At 40.9% G+C, this 20186-nt stretch overlaps 1 pseudogene; it reads right to left on the minus strand.

The window, feature by feature from the left end:
• Positions 1–349: 349 nt before the first annotated feature.
• LOC147635297 (polyadenylate-binding protein 2 pseudogene) overlaps positions 350–20186 on the minus strand; it is a 48048-nt pseudogene continuing 28211 nt past the window's right edge.

Raw genomic sequence — 20186 nt, forward strand, 5'->3', positions numbered from 1 at the left:
TCTTTCTTTTCTCTCTCTACTCACTATTCTCGTGAACTCTCTTCTTCTTCTTCTTTCTTTCTTTTCTTTCTTTCTTTTCCTCCTCCTGAAACACAAACACAAGAATAATGCACACAATCTAATACATTCTTTCACACTCTCATGCTTTTACTTTTAAGTATGCACCATGTCAAAGTGATCAAATCTCTTTCTCTCTCTTTCCTATTTTGCATGTACACACATAATGTAGCCATATTGCCCTCTCTCTTATTTCATTACAGACATTTGCAGAGCCATGTTTCTATCTATTTTTTTTACTCCTACAGGTGACCAGCCACTAACAACCATAGTTCTCTCTCTCTCTCTCTACTTAAGCAGCGCTACCCACAAGCAGAAGGCTTCCTTCCCCTTCCTTTCGGACCTGCTCAAATTTTGTTTTCAACTCTGCCCCCCTCTCCGATTTCTTTTGAGCTCTATCGACATACCACTCCTTGTCTCGTATACACTTGCCGTTCAAGCTTTCCACTACCTTTGCAGCATCGTCAGCTTTATCAAAGTTGACAAAACCAAAACCCTTTTGATTTGCCATCAGCATCCCTCATGACCACTGCACTGCTGATGGGTCCAAATGCTCCAAAGACTTCTCGAAGATCTTCCTCTGAGGTTGCATCCATGAAGTTTTTTGACATATACATTGTTGAACTTTGATGCAGCACTTGCCAAATCTCGCTCTTCTTTTTTCATAAATGGACCCACAAAAAACCTGCCTTTCATGTATGATCATGCTATTTGCTCTGTTAATAGCATTTTCAGCTGACTCTTCTTGTTCAAATTGGACAAATCCAAACCCTTTGGATTCGCCAGCAGCATTGGTGGTAACCCGACATGAGAGGACAGGACCATATACAGAAAATGTATCATATAATGTCCTGTTATCTAAACGGATCTAGATTCTTGATAAATATGTTAGCAGTTCCACTCCTTCGAACAGTAGGGTCACAATTTGAATACATTATCCTCATTGTCTTCCCATTTAGAGGCGTGAAATTTAGGAAATCTAAGGCATCAGCTGCGTCGTTTGCAGAATTGTAGTTAACGTTGTCGTGCCATGGCACGCCTATGGTGTGAAACCATGCATATGAAACCATTAAATACGAATCCAGATGCATGGGGTTAAGTGCCATGATGAGTCATTATATGATGCTTGAGTACATATGTTCATATTGTAAATGAGGTTCAAAAAGATGAGCTGAGGCTGAGCCAGGTCTCGAAGCCTCTGTACATGAGTGTGGTGTGAATTATGGAGTTTTATGCATATGGTGGACCTTGTAGTAGGGAACACCCTTCTCAACATGTATGGAAATATGAAAACATGTATGATGTAAGGATTGTTTTTAAGAATGCTCTTTTTAAGACATTGTGTCTGAGAATGCCATGATTTCTGTTCTTACTCGGATTGAGCAAAACAAGGAGGACTTCAATAAGATGCTGCTCTTACAATCCATGCCTTGATGAACATCAGATACCTTGATAGTAGCAAAGAAAACAACTAAGCATAAAGAAAGGATGCTTCATTGTGATTCTATCTTAGAGAGGGCATCTCTGGTACCTCCTTTACCAAAGGCTCAAAGCACCAATGCTGCTTCTAATGAAGGGTGCACCTTACTTGCTCGAAATTGCAGAAGGTTCCAAACTTTCAGCTCAATATAATCAGATAATCTCATCTATTGAGCAGTTTATTCGGAACCAGCACATGGAGTGGGGAAACAATATAGATCCTTATGCTATGAAAAAGCTGGAAAAGAGCCTCCTTGATGATGGCGGTAATGGATTCTACTTTTTAAAGTTTGACCAATCATTTCTTGGTCTGTTCTATGAGCCTCTCTGTCTGAGAGTATTGAACTGATGGAGGCGTTCAAGTTGATGGCACGGCGACATCCCATCTGTGTGTGTGTTGAACACATGGGACACCAGCTATGTGGGCGCTGCAGTTTCAGCGCAGGCGCAAGGTGGCAGCCTACGTGGATTCTTTTAAAAAGGAATTTCCGATTAATAAGCGAAAATGATGGAGGCCCAGTGTATTCGAATCAGAGGAAACTCGAAAGAATAGCTGCAAAAGTAGAAGGCTCCCGAATCTCTTGCGGGAAGGGGGAGAAAAACCAGAGGGAGCGCAATTGTAAGGGGGAGAGGTGTGCATAAATCATAACCAGGAAGGAAATACACCAGAGCTTTCTATTTCTTGAGGATGGCGACTGTTCAGGGTGTCTTGGATTTCGAATTGAAGGGGAAATGAAGAGCAATATCATGATATGATTTTCAAAAAAAACTCACACTACGTGAAGAATTCTGAATCCGGCGCTTACAGCAAGGAAGCGAATAAAGAGAAAAGCAAAAATCATAAATTCGCTTCTTTTTCCTTTAAAAAGATAAGTGAATATTTTTCTTAACACTTACGATTTTCAAAATCGTAAGGCTTTTAAAAAAAATACACTATCTCAAAGGGCTTTTGGATAAGGCCTTGTGTAAGCTCTTTTTTTTTATTGCTTTGGAGAATCTTGGGCTTGGATTTCGATTTCTACTCAGCTGGGTTTTGGAATGCTAGTTATGGAATTTTCGAAAATCACATGATTATGTGGTACATATGCTATGTCATCTTTTGTTTGTGAGATGTTAGAATTTAAAGGCAGGTTTTCAGGTGATAAAGAACATCTTGAAATGATGGAATTAATGACACTGGATGTGTGGAATGTAAAAGGCCACATGTATGTTGGAATTATTTGAAGGTTAAGCTATGCCTACATGTGATTGGCTTGAAGGATTTGGAAAAAGGAGCCAGTGAATCTATGCTTGGAAAGGGACAAGCACTTGGTACACGAACTCAAGGATGTATTGAGATGAATTGACACATGTATATGTCATTAAAAATGGACTTGTCCTATACTCCTTGGAAAATTTTGTGTGTGAGTTTCCTTGTTAGATTTGGTACCTACTCTCACAGCTAGAAGTCTCGTACTTTCCTGGCTAAACCGCACACGTCACGACAGCTCTTTGGTGAACCCGACGTGAAACTGCTGGGGTGAGAGTGTGGTGAAATATACAGGGAAGCTATGGCTGAGAATTCTGAGGGTCAGGGGGTTCATTTTGACCCCGGAGTTATGCAGATGTTTCAGATGTTTACCATGTACATGCAACAGCAACAAGTTGCTGAGAGAGGATAAATTTCCATAACCAAAGCATTACAATCAATTGTGAAAAAGGTGGATCAATTTGATGGGAAGGATATCACAAAGTACCTGCGCAACTACATAAAGGAAATGGAGCTAAACAGGGTGACTGAGGAGGATATGGTTCAAAGTTTCAAGCTGGTATGTGTTCCTGAAATAAGAGAGCGCATAAGAGGATTGCAGACAGCACATGGTGGCAGAAATTGGGAGGAGTTCAAGCTTGCTTTAAAGGATGAATATTTCATGGAAGATTCTGAGCGAGTGACCAAACGAACTTTCTTGGAATGGGTCACAAAACCTAAAATGGGAATTTCTGCCACAGAATTGCTAAGAGAGTTTGAGAAGCGCTATGCCCAGCTGTCAAGGATAGAATGCACAACTTTGGACAGAGAAAAAACGGAGCTCTTCTTACAAGCAGCTGGGAAAGATCTCCAAGAGAAATTGGAAATCCTCCTTGAGGATAAGGATACAGAGCAGGGATTAAAGAGTGATTGGAATGATGTTGAGGATGCGGTCACCATGTTAGCAAAGCGGCAGCGGAGGAGGGATAAAATGGTGATGGGCTCTGCAACTCCTATAACTGCTGTTACTCGTGAGAATCTGCCAAAACCAGCTGCTACAATCCCAAAGGTAGAAGGGCCGATGGATGAGCTTATTAAGGGTATGCGTGACATAAAATTGAAGATGTCCAGGATTGAAGAAAAGGGGCTACCATTGGGGCAGGCTTCTATGCAAAGGCCTCAAAGCAAAGAAGGGTTTACATATAGATGCATATGGTGTGATGACCCAGAACATGCAAAGAAGGATTGTGCTAGCTATAAAGAAGCTCTTAAAAATCAACTTGTGTTTTTCAAAGATGGGAAAATCCATCTTACAGAGACTGGTCTTCCATTGAGTACAAACTTTGGGAAAGGAGGGATGAAAAAGCTGGTTGAGGATATGGCTGCTAGTCATGCCATTTCTATGGTTGAGGCAGCAACCTATGGATTAAAGGTTGATCAATCAAGGCAGGGATTTGAGAATGATGAAGATTATGAGAATGAGGATTTTTGGCCATCAACAATGGAATTAATTGCGTCAAAGAAGGTATCTAAGCAAGCTTTGCATGAGGCAGGTGACTGTATACGTCTTGAGACTGGCTGGGAGGAGCCTGTGGATTCTTTATCTGTTCATGCCTACATTGCTAAATGCCAGAATAATGAGGCACAGGTAGAGGAGAAGCGAAAAAGGGAAAATGAGGAAGGAGGGCCATCAAAAAGAGTTACACGTGGAAGTGAAAAGAAGGATCCTGGGCCATCACATATGCCTCCACAGCATAGCAGACCTCCACAGGAAGTTTCAATGGAAGAAGTACCAGCAAAAATGAAGGAGAAGGGTAAAGGGAAAAGTCCACTCTACAAGCTTCAATCTGATATTGAAGCTGCAAACAGATCTCAAAAAGGTGCTTGAAGAGAGGATTCTAAACAGCAGGGTGGAATTTACACTAGGGAAAGTCTTGGGGATTGCAAAGAAAGAATTTCATGATGAGATAATTGATATTATACGAAGAAAAAGGCAGTCCATAATTGAATCTATTCCATCGCAAGGGAGGCAAGCACTTCCAAGACTCATGGAGTACAGGTAGAGCAAAAGGAAGAGAAAGAAAATGTGGTGGAATGTAATCACTCTGCTGATGGGGCATGACAAGTGCGCTTTATGGAAGAGGATGATGAAAAAGAAGTTCTTACAAAGAGTCATTACTCCAGGAGCCATTGGGCAAGAGCAACTACTGAAACCCTTGTCAAGATAGGTGATTTGGAAGAGCCATATGTCGCTCTAATTGATCATGGGTCTGAAATAAATCTTATGGCTAAAAATCTCTACAACAAATGTAAGTGGCCAATGGATGTAGATCATGGGTGGATGATTAAAGCAGCTAATAACTCATCTGGAGAGCTTTATGCAGCATGTCCAAATGTAAGGGTAACTATAGGGGATGTGAAAGATGATCAGAACTTCTTTGTTCAGGAGATGTCATCGTATCCCCTCATCCTTGGGCAGCCCTACATTACAGCTGTGAGGATGGAAACAAAAGTTTTGGACGATGGCTCGGCATATGCAAGAATAAGGAGTAAGGATGGCAAGAAAGCTGTTCAGTTCTTGACAGTTTGCATTGACCATGAAAGGAATCGTGAGTCTCTTCGAGCACAGTCACTCCCAAAGATAAATAGAGAATTCATGAATTACAGGGAGATGAGGGATTTTGGCCAGGTGCCATTGTAAAGCGGGATTCCAATGGTACAAGGGGAAATGAGTTCTCGCGGACTCAATCAATGTAAATAACTTTTCCGCAAACTTTCAGGGATTCTCCAGCTATGGGTCGCTGGTTTTTGTAAAAAGCAAGGATTTGAAGCGTGGCATGCAAAGACATGTACAAAATGAACAAAAAATTTTTGAGCAGTGTGGTCTTTTGGAGAAGAATGAGTTTATTTCAGGGGTGCTTGATGAGGTGTCATTTGTAGATACTATGGATGTGCTTTTTGATATGGGAAGAGCATGCTTACAGGGTGGAAATGAAATGATAGAGGTGTCATCTGTGGAGATGTATGATATAATCCAGGAATTCGAGGGGGTGGAATGTAAAAACATGAATTGCGAGATGGATGCTCATGTTGATACAAAGTACAAAACAGTTGCAAAGAAGGTGAAACCAGTTGCCTTGTCTTGCCACCAGGAAGCAAGGAGAAGATAGATGAAGCTTCTATGCAACCAAATCTTAGAGATCCGAAGAAAATTGGGCATAAGTTAACTCAAGAAACTCTAAAAGAGCTGAAGATTGGTGAGAAGGATTTTCTGTTGCCAGTTGAAAGGGAATGCTTTGAGGAGATGCTTGTGAAACATGGGAAAGCCTTCGCTTTTCAGCCGCATGAGATAGGCTGTGTTGATCCAAGTGTAACAGCACCAATGGTGATCTTTACTGTTCCACATGTGCCCTGGAACCTGCGGCCAATTCGAGTACCAAAGGCTCTCTTGCCAAAGCTGATGGAATTACTAAAAGAAAAGATCAGGATGGGAATCTTGCAGCCATCATGTGCTCCATATTCCAACAGATGGTTTACTGTGCCAAAGAAAAATGGGACATTGCGCTTTATTCAAGACATGCAGCCTGTAAACAAAGTCACAATCAGGAATGTGGGAGCAGGTCCGATTGTGGATGAGTTTGCAGAAGCATTTGCAGGAAAAGCTATATACTCTATGGGTGATCTGTATTCGGGATATGATCAGTTCCAGCTGGATATACAAAGCAGGGACTTGACCACAATGAGAACTCCTTTGGGATTAGTAAGGATGTGTACCTTACCACAGGGAGCCACCAACTCGGTGGCACATATGATGAATGGAATGAATAAAGTCTTACGAGACTTCATACCACAAATAACTATGCCATTTCTGGATGATGTGCCAATAAAAGGCTGTGATGAGAAAGACAAAGATGGGGATTTGGATTCAAAGGGGTGCCGCAAGTTTGTGGCAAATCATATAAAGGATTGTGACATGATTCTATCCAGGCTTGAAGAAGTGAATCTTACTTTATCTGGGCTGAAATCAGTGTTTGGAGTTGGTGAAGTGCTAATAGTGGGACATCTTTGTAGTACTAGTGGACGCTGACCTTGTCCAGCCAAGATAGATGCAATACAAAGAATGAAAGAGACATGCATTAATGTTACAGAGCTGAGGAGATTTCTTGGAGCATGTGTCTTTTATGTTATTTGGATCCCACATTATGCACATGTAGCAGATCCTCTTTATCAACTTTTGAGGAAAAATCAAAAATTTATGTGGAGTGCAGTACATATTAAAGCTATGCGGAAGCTGAAATGTTTGCTCCAATCATCACCCACTCTGAGAAAGGCAGATTATGAGTGTGGCAGGCCTGTGATTGTTACAGTTGATACTAGTCCTACTGGGATAGGATGGGCAGTAGGGCAAGATGATGAGGATAATCACAGGTATGTAATCAGATTTGGAGCAAAGGTATTAAGCTTTCGACAACAAAAGTATCCACAGATCAAGAGAGAGTTATGGGGAATAGTCACTCCTCTAAAATGTGAAAAAGAATATCTTATTGGGGCATCTGTACTTGTGGAAACTGATTGCTTGCCACTTCTTGGGATGATAGCAAGTTGTACCACTCCAGATATTGCTATGCTTAGGTGGATTGCTTATATCAAGTCACTAAATCCTGAGTTTGAGCATATTGCGGGAAAAGATAATCTAGTTGTAGATATGCTATCAAGAGCCAGGTATGAAGATGAGAAAGAGATGATTAGTGACATTGATGATGTGGGTACAAGGTTCTACACTACTGCATATGCAAAGGGGGACCATATTTGCCTATCAAATGCACTTGAGTCTTTTACTGAGGAAATGTATGAAGGAGATTGGTTGCTTATTGGTCAATACTTGAGTACTCTGACAAGACAGGGAAATTGGTCTGACTCAGAATTTAAGAGGATCCGCAGAAAAGCATATGGTTATTTCCTAAAGGATGGGTACCTCTGGAAGCATCCTAAGCAGAGGAATGCTATGCCACAGAGAGTCATATGTGATAAAGAGACTCGAGGAAAGCTTGTGAAAGAATTCCATGAGAGTCTCTGGGCTGGACATAGAAGTGTGTGGGCTACGTTTACCAAAATAAAGGAAAAATATTGGTGGAAAGGAATGTACAAGGATATTTCCCGATATGTGGAAACATGCATGGTATGCCAGATGTACTCAAATGTGCGGCATCGTGATGGCTTGCAGCCAACCTACCTGCCTGCCATGCACTACAAATGGGTAGTGGATCTAGTTACAATGCCTTTTGGAATTTGGCAGATGCGGTACATAGCACTTGCAAGAGAAGATTTAACAAATCAGGTAGAAGGGCGTGCTCTTAGAACAAAGAGTACGGAAACAGTATGCAAATTTCTCTTGGAAGATGTGATTTGCCGGTATGGTTGTGTTGGGAAAATAACAGCTGATAGGGGTGAGCTAGATGTTGAAGAAGCAAGGGAATTCTTCTCTAGAATTGGTATCAAACTATCCCTAACATGTGCTTACAATCCTGAGGGCAATGGAAAAAGTGAGCGAGGACATCCTCCAATCATTAAAGCTTTGGCTAAGGCATGCAGAGAAAGAATGCGAGAGTGGCCAAAGCTGCTACCATATGCCTTGTGGGCTGACCGTACAACTCATAGCTCAGTGACAGGATACATGCCTGCAGAATTAATGTATGGTCAGAAGCCAGTGATGCCAGTTGAAGAAGTAGTTCTAACTTGGAATGTATTGCCCTGGGTGGAAGGATTGAGCAGAGATGACCTCCTTGCATTGCGAATAAGACAGTTGGAGAGGAGACCTGAAGATGTAGAGCTTGCTAAAGCTCGCTTGAAAGATGCAAGGTTGAAAAATAAAGAAAGATTTGATAGAAGACACAGACTCCGGCCAAAACCTATTGAAGAAGGTGATTGGGTTCTAATGTATGATAGTAGCCTTGAAAACCAATTCACTGTTCAAAGAAAATTTGCAAAAAGATGGTTTGGCCCTTACATTGTCAAGCATGTGCATGGAAATGCCACGTATACTCTGTGTGAGCTTGATGGAACAGAGATAAAGAATCTTGTGGCAGGCAAAAGAATCAAGATATTTAAAAGAAGGCATGATAGTGATCCTTTTGATTCACAGGAGACTCAGGATGAGAGGCTTGACAGTGGTAGTATGGATATGGTTGAAGAGGAAGAGGATGATCTTCCTGGTAATGCAGAAGATGAAGACGACATCCAGTTATATGTGGATCTTGATGATGATTTGGCACATACCAGAGGATGTGCAGGTTTAGAGGGGGTGGATGTCGTGCCATGGCACGCCTATGGTGTGAAACCATGCATATGAAACCATTAAATACGAATCCAGATGCATGGGGTTAAGTGCCATGATGAGTCATTATATGATGCTTGAGTACATATGTTCATATTGTAAATGAGGTTCAATAAGATGAGCTGAGGCTGAGCCAGGTCTCGAAGCCTCTGTACATGAGTGTGGTGTGAATTATGGAGTTTTATGCATATGGTGGACCTTGTAGTAGGGAACACCCTTCTCAACATGTATGGAAATATGAAAACATGTATGATGTAAGGATTGTTTTGAAGAATGCTCTTTTTAAGACATTGTGTCTGAGAATGCCATGATTTCTGCTCTTACTCGGATTGAGCAAAACAAGGAGGACTTCAATAAGATGCTGCTCTTACAATCCATGCCTTGATGATCATCAGATACCTTGATAGTAGCAAAGAAAACAACTAAGCATAAAGAAAGGATGCTTCATTGTGATTCTATCTTAGAGAGGGCATCTCTGGTACCTCCTTTACCAAAGGCTCAAAGCACCAATGATGCTTCTAATGAAGGCCGCACCTTACTTGCTCGAAATTGCAGAAGGTTCCGAACTTTCAGCTCAATATAATCAGATAATCTCATCTATTGAGCAGTTTATTCGGAACCAGCACATGGAGTGGGGAAACAATATAGATCCTTATGCTATGAAAAAGCTGGAAAAGAGCCTCCTTGATGATGGCGGTAATGGATTCTACTTTTTAAAGTTTGACCAATCATTTCTTGGTCTGTTCTATGAGCCTCTCTGTCTGAGAGTATTGAACTGATGGAGGCGTTCAAGTTGATGGCACGGCGACATCCCATCTGTGTGTGTGTTGAACACATGGGACACCAGCTATGTGGGCGCTGCAGTTTCAGCGCAGGCGCAAGGTGGCAGCCTACGTGGATTTTAAAAAAAAGGAATTTTCGATTAATAAGCGAAAATGATGGAGGCCCAGTGTATTCGAATCGGAGGAAACTCGAAAGAATAGCTGCAAAAGTAGAAGGCTCCCGAATCTCTTGCGGGAAGGGGGAGAAAAACCAGAGGGAGCGCAATTGTAAGGGGGAGAGGTGTGCATAAATCATAACCAGGAAGGAAATACACCAGAGCTTTCTATTTCTTGAGGATGGCGACTGTTCAGGGTGTCTTGGATTTCGAATTGAAGGGGAAATGAAGAGCAATATCATGATATGATTTTCAAAAAAAACTCACACTACGTGAAGAATTCTGAATCCGGCGCTTACAGCAAGGAAGCGAATAAAGAGAAAAGCAAAAATCATAAATTCGCTTCTTTTTCCTTTAAAAAGATAAGTGAATATTTTTCTTAACACTTACGATTTTCAAAATCGTAAGGCTTTAAAAAAAAAATACACTATCTCAAAGGGCTTTTGGATAAGGCCTTGTGTAAGCTCTTTTTTTTTATTGCTTTGGAGAATCTTGGGCTTGGATTTCGATTTCTACTCAGCTGGGTTTTGGAATGCTAGTTATGGAATTTTCGAAAATCACATGATTATGTGGTACATATGCTATGTCATCTTTTGTTTGTGAGATGTTAGAATTTAAAGGCAGGTTTTCAGGTGATAAAGAACATCTTGAAATGATGGAATTAATGACACTGGATGTGTGGAATGTAAAAGGCCACATGTATGTTGGAATTATTTGAAGGTTAAGCTATGCCTACATGTGATTGGCTTGAAGGATTTGGAAAAAGGATCTAGTGAATCTATGCTTGGAAAGGGACAAGCACTTGGTACACGAACTCAAGGATGTATTGAGATGAATTGACACATGTATATGTCATTAAAAATGGACTTGTCCTATACTCCTTGGAAAATTTTGTGTGTGAGTTTCCTTGTTAGATTTGGTACCTACTCTCACAGCTAGAAGTCTCGTACTTTCCTGGCTAAACCGCACACGTCACGACAGCTCTTTGGTGAACCCGACGTGAAACTGCTGGGGTGAGAGTGTGGTGAAATATACATGGAAGCTATGGCTGAGAATTCTGAGGGTCAGGGGGTTCATTTTGACCCCGGAGTTATGCAGATGTTTCAGATGTTTACCATGTACATGCAACAGCAACAAGCTGCTGAGAGGGGACAAATTTCCACAACCAAAGCATTACAATCAATTGTGAAAAAGGTGGATCAATTTGATGGGAAGGATATCACAAAGTACCTGCGCAACTACATAAAGGAAATGGAGCTAAACAGGGTGACTGAGGAGGATATGGTTCGAAGTTTCGAGCTGGTATGTGTTCCTGAAATAAGAGAGCGCATAAGAGGATTGCAGACAGCACATGGTGGCAGAAATTGGGAGGAGTTCAAGCTTGCTTTAAAGGATGAATATTTCATGGAAGATTCTGAGCGAGTGACCAAACGAACTTTCTTGGAATGGGTCACAAAACCTAAAATGGGAATTTCTGCCACAGAATTGCTAAGAGAGTTTGAGAAGCGCTATGCCCAGCTGTCAAGGATAGAACGCACAACTTTGGACAGAGAAAAAACGGAGCTCTTCTTACAAGCAGCTGGGAAAGATCTCCAAGAGAAATTGGAAATCCTCCTTGAGGATAAGGATACAGAGCAGGGATTAAAGAGTGATTGGAATGATGTTGAGGATGCGGTCACCATGTTAGCAAAGCGGCAGCGGAGGAGGGATAAAATGGTGATGGGCTCTGCAACTCCTATAATTGCTGTTACTCGTGAGAATCTGCCAAAACCAGCTGCTACAATCCCAAAGGTAGAAGGGCCGATGGATGAGCTTATTAAGGGTATGCGTGACATAAAATTGAAGATGTCCAGGATTGAAGAAAAGGGGCTACCATTGGGGCAGGCTTCTATGCAAAGGCCTCAAAGCAAAGAAGGGTTTACATATAGATGCATATGGTGTGATGACCCAGAACATGCAAAGAAGGATTGTGCTAGCTATAAAGAAGCTCTTAAAAATCAACTTGTGTTTTTCAAAGATGGGAAAATCCATCTTACAGAGACTGGTCTTCCATTGAGTACAAACTTTGGGAAAGGAGGGATGAAAAAGCTGGTTGAGGATATGGCTGCTAGTCATGCCATTTCTATGGTTGAGGCAGCAACCTATGGATTAAAGGTTGATCAATCAAGGCAGGGATTTGAGAATGATGAAGATTATGAGAATGAGGATTTTTGGCCATCAACAATGGAATTAATTGCGTCAAAGAAGGTATCTAAGCAAGCTTTGCATGAGGCAGGTGACTGTATACGTCTTGAGACTGGCTGGGAGGAGCCTGTGGATTCTTTATCTGTTCATGCCTACATTGCTAAATGCCAGAATAATGAGGCACAGGTAGAGGAGAAGCGAAAAAGGGAAAATGAGGAAGGAGGGCCATCAAAAAGAGTTACACGTGGAAGTGAAAAGAAGGATCCTGGGCCATCACATATGCCTCCACAGCATAGCAGACCTCCACAGGAAGTTTCAATGGAAGAAGTGCCAGCAAAAATGAAGGAGAAGGGTAAAGGGAAAAGTCCACTCTACAAGCTTCAATCTGATATTGAAGCTGCAACAGATCTCAAAAAGGTGCTTGAAGAGAGGATTCTAAACAGCAGGGTGGAATTTACACTAGGGAAAGTCTTGGGGATTGCAAAGAAAGAATTTCATGATGAGATAATTGATATTATACGAAGAAAAAGGTAGTCCATAATTGAATCTATTCCATCGCAAGGGAGGCAAGCACTTCCAAGACTCATGGAGTACAGGTACAGCAAAAGGAAGAGAAAGAAAATGTGGTGGAATGTAATCACTCTGCTGATGGGGCATGACAAGTGCGCTTTGTGGAAGAGGATGATGAAAAAGAAGTTCTTACAAAGAGTCATTACTCCAGGAGCCATTGGGCAAGAGCAACTACTGAAACCCTTGTCAAGATAGGTGATTTGGAAAAGCCATGTGTCGCTCTAATTGATCATGGGTCTGAAATAAATCTTATGGCTAAAAATCTCTACAACAAATGTAAGTGGCCAATGGATGTAGATCATGGGTGGATGATTAAAGCAGCTAATAACTCATCTGGAGAGCTTTATGCAGCATGTCCAAATGTAAGGGTAACTATAGGGGATGTGAAAGATGATCAGAACTTCTTTGTTCAGGAGATGTCATCGTATCCCCTCATCCTTGGGCAGCCCTACATTACAGCTGTGAGGATGGAAACAAAAGTTTTGGACGATGGCTCGGCATATGCAAGAATAAGGAGTAAGGATGGCAAGAAAGCTATTCAGTTCTTGACAGTTTGCATTAACCATGAAAGGAATCGTGAGTCTCTTCGAGCACAGTCACTCCCAAAGATAAATAGAGAATTCATGAATTACAGGGAGATGAGGGATTTTGGCCAGGTGCCATTGTAAAGCGGGATTCCAATGGTACAAGGGGAAATGAGTTCTCGCGGACTCAATCAATGTAAATAACTTTTCCGCAAACTTTCAGGGATTCTCCAGCTATGGGTCGCTGGTTTTTGTAAAAAGCAAGGATTTGAAGCGTGGCATGCAAAGACATGTACAAAATGAACAAAAAATTTTTGAGCAGTGTGGTCTTTTGGAGAAGAATGAGTTTATTTCAGGGGTGCTTGATGAGGTGTCATTTGTAGATACTATGGATGTGCTTTTTGATATGGGAAGAGCATGCTTACAGGGTGGAAATGAAATGATAGAGGTGTCATCTGTGGAGATGTATGATATAATCCAGGAATTCGAGGGGGTGGAATGTAAAAACATGAATTGCGAGATGGATGCTCATGTTGATACAAAGTACAAAACAGTTGCAAAGAAGGTGAAACCAGTTGCCTTGCCTTGCCACCAGGAAGCAAGGAGAAGATAGATGAAGCTTCTATGCAACCAAATCTTAGAGATCCGAAGAAAATTGGGCATAAGTTTACTCAAGAAACTCTAAAAGAGCTGAAGATTGGTGAGAAGGATTTTCTGTTGCCAGTTGAAAGGGAATGCTTTGAGGAGATGCTTGTGAAACATGGGAAAGCCTTCGCTTTTCAGCCGCATGAGATAGGCTGTGTTGATCCAAGTGTAACAGCACCAATGGTGATCTTTACTGTTCCACATGTGCCCTGGAACCTGCGGCCAATTCCAGTACCAAAGGCTCTCTTGCCAAAGCTGATGGAATTACTAAAAGAAAAGATCAGGATGGGAATCTTGGAGCCATCATGTGCTCCATATTCCAACAGATGGTTTACTGTGCCAAAGAAAAATGGGACATTGCGCTTTATTCAAGACATGCAGCCTGTAAACAAAGTCACAATCAGGAATGTGGGAGCAGGTCCGATTGTGGATGAGTTTGCAGAAGCATTTGCAGGAAAAGCTATATACTCTATGGGTGATCTGTATTCGGGATATGATCAGTTCCAGCTGGATATACAAAGCAAGGACTTGACCACAATGAGAACTCCTTTGGGATTAGTAAGGATGTGTACCTTACCACAGGGAGCCACCAACTCGGTGGCACATATGATGAATGGAATGAATAAAGTCTTACGAGACTTCATACCACAAATAACTATGCCATTTCTGGATGATGTGCCAATAAAAGGCTGTGATGAGAAAGACAAAGATGGGGATTTGGATTCAAAGGGGTGCCGCAAGTTTGTGGCAAATCATATAAAGGATTGTGACATGATTCTATCCAGGCTTGAAGAAGTGAATCTTACTTTATCTGGGCTGAAATCAGTGTTTGGAGTTGGTGAAGTGCTAATAGTGGGACATCTTTGTAGTACTAGTGGACGCTGACCTTGTCCAGCCAAGATAGATGCAATACAAAGAATGAAAGAGACATGCATTAATGTTACAGAGCTGAGGAGATTTCTTGGAGCATGTGTCTTTTATGTTATTTGGATCCCACATTATGCACATGTAGCAGATCCTCTTTATCAACTTTTGAGGAAAAATCAAAAATTTCTGTGGAGTGCAGTACATATTAAAGCTATGCGGAAGCTGAAATGTTTGCTCCAATCATCACCCACTCTGAGAAAGGCAGATTATGAGTGTGGCAGGCCTGTGATTGTTACAGTTGATACTAGTCCTACTGGGATAGGATGGGCAGTAGGGCAAGATGATGAGGATAATCACAGGTATGTAATCAGATTTGGAGCAAAGGTATTAAGCTTTCGACAACGAAAGTATCCACAGATCAAGAGAGAGTTATGGGGAATAGTCACTGCTCTAAAATGTGAAAAAGAATATCTTATTGGGGCATCTGTACTTGTGGAAACTGATTGCTTGCCACTTCTTGGGATGATAGCAAGTTGTACCACTCCAGATATTGCTATGCTTAGGTGGATTGCTTATATCAAGTCACTAAATCCTGAGTTTGAGCATATTGCGGGAAAAGATAATCCAGTTGTTGCAGATATGCTATCAAGAGCCAGGTATGAAGATGAGAAAGAGATGATTAGTGACATTGATGATGTGGGTACAAGGTTCTACACTACTGCATATGCAAAGGGGGACCATATTTGCCTATCAAATGCACTTGAGTCTTTTACTGAGGAAATGTATGAAGGAGATTGGTTGCTTATTGGTCAATACTTGAGTACTCTGACAAGACAGGGAAATTGGTCTGACTCAGAATTTAAGAGGATCCGCAGAAAAGCATATTATTATTTCCTAAAGGATGGGTACCTCTGGAAGCATCCTAAGCAGAGGAATGCTATGCCATAGAGAGTCATATGTGATAAAGAGACTCGAGGAAAGCTTGTGAAAGAATTCCATGAGAGTCTCTGGGCTGGACATAGAAGTGTGTGGGCTACGTTTACCAAAATAAAGGAAAAATATTGGTGGAAAGGAATGTACAAGGATATTTCCCGATATGTGGAAACATGCATGGTATGCCAGATGTACTCAAATGTGCGGCATCGTGATGGCTTGCAGCCAACCTACCTGCCTGCCATGCACTACAAATGGGTAGTGGATCTAGTTACAATGCCTTTTGGAATTTGGCAGATGCGGTACATAGCACTTGCAAGAGAAGATTTAACAAATCAGGTAGAAGGGCGTGCTCTTAGAACAAAGAGTACGGAAACAGTATGCAAATTTCTCTTGGAAGATGTGATTTGCCGGTATGGTTGTGTTGGGAAAATAAGAGCTGATAGGGGTGAGCTAGATGTTGAAGAAGCAAGGGAATTCTTCTCTAGAATTGGTATCAAACTATCCCTAACATGTGCTTACAATCCTGAGGGCAATGGAAAAAGTGAGCGAGGACATCCTCTAATCATTAAAGCTTTGGCTAAGGCATGCAGAGAAAGAATGCGAGAGTGGCCAAAGCTGCTACCATATGCCTTGTGGGCTGACCGTACAACTCATAGCTCAGTGACAGGATACATGCCTGCAGAATTAATGTATGGTCAGAAGCCAGTGATGCCAGTTGAAGAAGTAGTTCTAACTTGGAATGTATTGCCCTGGGTGGAAGGATTGAGCAGAGATGACCTCCTTGCATTGCGAATAAGACAGTTGGAGAGGAGACCTGAAGATGTAGAGCTTGCTAAAGCTCGCTTGAAAGATGCAAGGTTGAAAAATAAAGAAAGATTTGATAGAAGACACAGACTCCGGCCAAAACCTATTGAAGAAGGTGATTGGGTTCTAATGTATGATAGTAGCCTTGAAAACCAATTCACTGTTCAAAGAAAATTTGCAAAAAGATGGTTTGGCCCTTACATTGTCAAGCATGTGCATGGAAATGCCACGTATACTCTGTGTGAGCTTGATGGAACAGAGATAAAGAATCTTGTGGCAGGCAAAAGAATCAAGATATTTAAAAGAAGGCATGATAGTGATCCTTTTGATTCACAGGAGACTCAGGATGAGAGGCTTGACAGTGGTAGTATGGATATGGTTGAAGAGGAAGAGGATGATCTTCCTGGTAATGCAGAAGATGAAGACGACATCCAGTTATATGTGGATCTTGATGATGATTTGGCACATACCAGAGGATGTGAAGGTTTAGAGGGGGTGGATGTCGTGCCATGGCACGCCTATGGTGTGAAACCATGCATATGAAACCATTAAATACGAATCCAGATGCATGGGGTTAAGTGCCATGATGAGTCATTATATGATGCTTGAGTACATATGTTCATATTGTAAATGAGGTTCAATAAGATGAGCTGAGGCTGAGCCAGGTCTCGAAGCCTCTGTACATGAGTGTGGTGTGAATTATGGAGTTTTATGCATATGGTGGACCTTGTAGTAGGGAACACCCTTCTCAACATGTATGGAAATATGAAAACATGTATGATGTAAGGATTGTTTTGAAGAATGCTCTTTTTAAGACATTGTGTCTGAGAATGCCATGATTTCTGTTCTTACTCGGATTGAGCAAAACAAGGAGGACTTCAATAAGATGCTGCTCTTACAATCCATGCCTTGATGATCATCAGATACCTTGATAGTAGCAAAGAAAACAACTAAGCATAAAGAAAGGATGCTTCATTGTGATTCTATCTTAGAGAGGGCATCTCTGGTACCTCCTTTACCAAAGGCTCAAAGCACCAATGATGCTTCTAATGAAGGCCGCACCTTACTTGCTCGAAATTGCAGAAGGTTCCGAACTTTCAGCTCAATATAATCAGATAATCTCATCTATTGAGCAGTTTATTCGGAACCAGCACATGGAGTGGGGAAACAATATAGATCCTTATGCTATGAAAAAGCTGGAAAAGAGCCTCCTTGATGATGGCGGTAATGGATTCTACTTTTTAAAGTTTGACCAATCATTTCTTGGTCTGTTCTATGAGCCTCTCTGTCTGAGAGTATTGAACTGATGGAGGCGTTCAAGTTGATGGCATGGCGACATCCCATCTGTGTGTGTGTTGAACACATGGGACACCAGCTATGTGGGCGCTGCAGTTTCAGCGCAGGCGCAAGGTGGCAGCCTACGTGGATTTTAAAAAAAAAGAATTTTCGATTAATAAGCGAAAATGATGGAGGCCCAGTGTATTCGAATCGGAGGAAACTCGAAAGAATAGCTGCAAAAGTAGAAGGCTCCCGAATCTCTTGCGGGAAGGGGGAGAAAAACCAGAGGGAGCGCAATTGTAAGGGGGAGAGGTGTGCATAAATCATAACCAGGAAGGAAATACACCAGAGCTTTCTATTTCTTGAGGATGGCGACTGTTCAGGGTGTCTTGGATTTCGAATTGAAGGGGAAATGAAGAGCAATATCATGATATGATTTTCAAAAAAAACTCACACTACGTGAAGAATTCTGAATCCGGCGCTTACAGCAAGGAAGCGAATAAAGAGAAAAGCGAAAATCATTGTAAGATTCCTCCCCCAACCCCTTTTTGATGTCTAGTATATTCCCCTGTAATCAATTCCTTTTCTGAAATATAAGAGATCTTGTTTATGGCTGTTTTAACCTAGAGAGAGAAAATATTCTAGAGAGAGAATATTCAGATTTTGAATATTTTTGGATAGAAAAATATCTCTTATAATTCAGATGAGTTCCCCTGAAACAGAAATTTAAAAAGAATTTTCCAATGTGCAATTGGAATTAATTGGAAATAGGTATAAAGAACCTTAGCCTAAGGGTCTAGATTTTCAGAAATCTTTAGACTATGGTCCAATTAAGGTTCCTATGGGCCAATAGCATCAATCCATGTGTAGGGAGGAGATAAATCCAAATTGTAAAAAGAAAATACCCAAAAATGAGTAAATGCTCACATGAGGTGAAGAGTTGAAAATGTACAAGGTTTATTAGTAAAAAAACTATGAGCAATATTAAAATGATTCCATTATGACACCTATGTAAGGAAGGGGGAGTTCTTTAAAGGAGGTGCATATTTCACATAAGATGAAGAGTTGAAAATGTACAAGGTTTATTAGTAAAAAACTATGAGCAATATTAAAATGATTCCATTATGACACATATGTAAGGAAGGGGAGTTCTTTAAAGGAGGTGCATATTTCCCTTAAATGATTTTATTATGACACATATGTAAGGAAGGGGAGTCCCTTAAATGCTCACATAAGATGAAGAGTTGAAAATGTACAAGGTTTATTAGTTTAAAAAACACATATGTAAGGAAGGGGAGTTCTTTAAAGGAGGTGCATATTTCACATAAGATGAAGAGTTGAAAATGTACAAGGTTTATTAGTAAAAAAAAACTATGACACATATGTAAGGAAGGAGAGCTCTTTAAAGGAGGTGCATATTTCACATGCTTGAATGAGTTTTAAACTCATAAAAATTGAGATATTTTATCTCTCCTCTCTCCTAATTCAAGTCTAGTTCCAAAAAGTTAGCTTAACTGACCTAAAAATGGTCAAAAAGTGACCAAACTGACTTGGAAAATTCTAGAATCAGTTTGTTTGGTTAGGAGCTCAAATTTTCCTATAAATAGAAGCCTTCCCTTGTTGAAAAAAAATATAGAGTCTTATGCCTTGTTACTCTACTCCACCTAAGCCAAATTAGATAGAGTCTTATGCCTTATTACTCTACTCCACCTAAGCCAAATTAGATAGAGTCTTATACCTTGTTACTCTACTCCACCTAAGCCAAATTAGATAGTCTCTTATGCTTTGTTACTCTACTCCACCTAAGCCAAATTAGATAGTGTCTTATGCTTTGTTACTCTACTCCACCTAAGCCAAATTAGATAGTGTCTTATGCTTTGTTACTCTACTCCATCTAAGCCAAAATATATAGTGTCTTATGCTTTGTCACTCTACTCCACCTAAGCCAAATTAGATAGTGTCTTATGCTTTGTCACTCTACTCCACCTAAGCCAAATTAGATAGTGTCTTATGCTTTGTCACTCTACTCCACCTAAGCCAAATTAGATAGAGTCTTATGCCTTGTTACTCTACTCCACCTAAGCCAAATTAGATAGAGTCTTATGCTTGTTACTCTACTCCACCTAAGCCAAAATATAGAGTGTCTTATGCATTGTTACTCTACTCTACCTAAGCCAAAAGTTGTGAATTCTTTAATAATTCACTAGTTTTGATACTTCTCTCTTTCTTCAATCCCCATTGGTGGCTCCATCAACATACTAAACCAATTGATTGGTTGGGGGCCTCTACCGTGAATAAAGAATCAAGCAAATCATAAGGTAAGTATATTGAATTTTGATCTTT

This window comes from Cibotium barometz, chromosome 9 (assembly GCF_041138505.1).
Source record: "Cibotium barometz isolate CiBa-2024 chromosome 9, ASM4113850v1, whole genome shotgun sequence".
Classification (NCBI taxonomy): Eukaryota; Viridiplantae; Streptophyta; class Polypodiopsida; order Cyatheales; family Cibotiaceae; genus Cibotium; species Cibotium barometz.